This window comes from Porites lutea, chromosome 3, assembly GCF_958299795.1.
Source record: "Porites lutea chromosome 3, jaPorLute2.1, whole genome shotgun sequence".
NCBI lineage: Eukaryota > Metazoa > Cnidaria > Anthozoa > Scleractinia > Poritidae > Porites > Porites lutea.
This window is the reverse complement of record NC_133203.1, coordinates 27,672,102-27,675,510: the sequence shown is the minus strand read 5'-3', so window position 1 is coordinate 27,675,510 and position 3,409 is coordinate 27,672,102. Positions and strand designations below refer to the sequence as shown.

Genomic DNA, 3,409 nt, shown 5'->3' with positions numbered 1-3,409 from the left:
AGTTCAATGCTAGCAGTGTTCTGTGATCTTTTAAATTCAGTTTGTGTCCATTAGAAGGCTATTTCAGATCATAGCCTTAAATTACGTTAACGATTGACTTAATTTGATATTTTGCGGCAGAGCGTTCTAGGGCTATTCAGAGCATCCATTTTAGGTAATATTTTCCGCAAGAGAGCATCACAGATGAGTAAAGTTATATGTATTACATACCTTATGAACTTGTTGCACGCGTTCTAGGCTTTGAGCCAAGTGCCACGTAGGCGCTTTTCAAATACTTTCGCAGCAAATGTTGGGAAAAACCCCTTGGCTGGTTACGGGACTCGAATAGCACGTGTTTACCCAGTAGCCAATGACGCTTTCACCTTAACCTATACTCTGCATGATTAGCTGACTTAACTTCCTTTTGTGGTTTGATTTATTGACCTCTGTATCCTTCAGACTGTAATCCTGTTGCACGCTAGACTACCCCACTACTGATTTCTAACTATAATTGATTATAATATTTGCACGTGTCGAACGGAAAAAATGACCGCCAGTCTTAGCTGTTTTAATGTTATATTTTAGTTCAACACCTCTAGAATCATTACTGGTGTTGTCCTAACCTTGACCCCTGATCATCTGATATTCTGCACTGTAGTTTTCCTTTCAGTTTCTAAATCTTCAGTTTTGTCATTTAAATTGTCAAAGATGAAAAGAAATAGGATCTGCATGCTTACGTGGGTATTTTGAACGTTGAAGCTGACGATGCGCTTATTTTATCCCTCTCTCGGTCACAAGATTCGGACAAAAAAAAAAAGGGCTAATACGATAAATTTGCTTTCTTGGAAAAGCCTGCTATCGTTATCGCCAATTGTTCAACTCACTGTTGTTTTCTTTCAAATTATCTGCTGCAGACTGGCTGAAGAAAAAACAACAAAAAAATCTTTCTCGGAAAAGCCGATTAGTCAGCTTTGTTTTGCCAGCCCCGGTTACAGCAGTTACACTGTTCAGGGGCACCCAACGACAATTTTTGGAAAATATCTGTTCCGAAGACGATTTGAGATCTAGAATTTTCGGAACATTTGTTGCTAAAATTTCTTGCTTGCATGCCTCTCCTAGGATTTTCGAACCTCCCAAAAATGGTATAATTGCCCATTTTTAACGAATTTTTACCTTAAAAAGGTCACCTAGAATTTTCTGGCTGAAATTTTCGAAAAGGTAAGTTTTGATCGCTATAATTTTCGGATCACTAGACTTTCAGCTAGGAAATCCGAACAGATGAAAAATGTTGGGGGATAAAAATATGCCTATATCTACCGTTTAAATACTGAAATACGTTCAACAATGCTATATTTAAGTGGTTTTGAACTATATTCTCCTTGGTTGCCCCTGACTGTTAAGCTACACGGAAAAGAAGGAAGTCAAAACAATGATTTGAGATAATGCTTGAGGATCATATTCGAAACAGAAGGCTGCCCATGCTAACCAACAGCGCCATACTTTCCTCGTTCTGATTTAATAATACCTCGCCTGCCATCAGACGGTCATTTTTAGAAAGAAAGGGAATATAAGTAACGCAAGAATTTAAACATAAGGACACAAGAGCGAAAGTATTACATTTGGTAAATATTATTCATATCTTTTTCATTCATGGCCTTACTTATAAAAGAAAAATTACCCACAAAACGACTGATCGAATTAGAAATCATTAAAATCACGGTTTGGACATTCATGGTAAGCGAATTAATTCAGGTTGTGGAAATTTCAGTCCAATAAGCGTTTTCAATTTACCAAAGTCACTTTCATTTCAAAGAAAGAAAGTTTCCGCGAAACACTTCAGTATCAAGTATCAGGGCAAGAATTTACGTTTGGAACATATTTCCGCGGAAAACCGCCGGGACAAACTCTTCGGACAATTCGACTCTTTTCGAAAATCATTGTCTAAGTCGAGTTTCACTGACTTTTCAAGCAGCGGCTTTTCAGTACTTCTGATCCATCGAGTTAAATCCAATCTCTTTGCATGGGTCGTTAAACACTGACTGCATTCAAGGCGAAGATTCTGAGTTCAGACGCCGAGTTTTCAATTGGAAAGGCTTATTCATTGACCATAATATGAACCTGTTCAATATCCCATAAATTCCCATAAATTTTCTATAAAGTGAAACATACGAAGGGTAAGGCTCCATACATGTCGTGAAACAAACCTTGTACTTAGTTTCTCGCGCTTTAAAGTGTCGCGTGTCTCGCTTCGCGCGTGTAGGTCACATGCAGAGCTGGAGGAACGTGTACTCCGACCACCCCAACAGAATTTTATTTTTTTTTTGTTTACCTTGGCTTAGGTTTTAAGCTTAGAAACCGATTTTGACATGCTCTGTTATTAACGTGAAAAATAATGTGCGACATCGCAATTAAAGTTCTCTTCCCAGACGGAGTAAGCGCGTTAGTCCACTAAACTTGCAATTTCTATCAAGCCAACGCGTGTTAACCTTTAATTATAAGAGACTTACCCAAAGACATTTAGTGAAGTAGAGTCTCAACACCTTAACTTCCTTGTTAGTTGACAACCGAACCGATTCAAATGGTTGGAATAAAATCTCCCTTGGTTCCGGGCCTCAGATAACAATGTTCACGACTATAACATGTTAAGTTTCGGCCTGAGTTTATATAGCAATAAAGCTTTGGTCGCTAACTGTTTAATTGCCCTGATTCGCTGATTTGACTTCCGTCTTTATCTTAAAGGCCCATTGCCAACCGGTTTTGCTTTCAGTTTCGAGATTTCCCGCCCAAATTTCATGACATGAATAACTTTCAATATCACGTCTGCGATCAGACAGACTAATTTTTATGTTTTCAAAAAATCATCTCGCTTCCTATTTCCGTCTTTATCTTAAAGGCCCATTGCCAACCGGTTTTGTTTTTAGTTTCGAGATTTCCAGCCTAAATTACATGACTGACATGAATAACTTTCAATATCGCGGCTGCCATCAGAAAGACTGATTTTTATGTTATCAAAAAATCATCTCGCTTCCTACAGAACAGAGTAATCAAGACCAAAGAAGCAATAATAACATGAAGAAAATAAAGAAAAAATGACATAAATTTTAAACGATAAACTTAAATTTCAGCAGGTCCATTCAGAATTCTTTCAAAATCGAGATGAAGCTCAGGTTTCAGAAGTTTTCTTCTAGTTGTTGTTGTTCTTGTTGTTTTATTTCACTATTTTAAAAGCAGTAACGCCAGAGTAAATAGTGAATTTAAGGAACAGGACGGCAGAAAGAAGAGAATGGCAAAAGGCCTGTGTGTGACAAGCGCGACAGGGTTATGTTGGGGAATTCTTATAACCCCGCTCCGCTGGTTCAAACAAATCAAGAGGACTGTATCTTTCGATGTAACAACACGATTTAATCCAATCCAACAATCTACTGCGATG

General features: G+C 38.0%; 1 protein-coding gene across 1 annotated transcript in view; it reads right to left on the bottom strand.

Annotated features, from left to right (window-relative positions):
• LOC140929558 (uncharacterized) overlaps positions 1 to 2,529 on the bottom strand; it is a 15,783-nt gene extending 13,254 nt beyond the window's left edge. The window contains exon 1 of the mRNA XM_073379312.1: positions 2,487 to 2,529. The gene's annotated coding sequence lies outside the window, so the exon portion shown is untranslated. The remainder of the gene's footprint in view (positions 1 to 2,486) is intronic.
• Between the last annotated feature and the right edge of the window lie 880 nt (positions 2,530 to 3,409).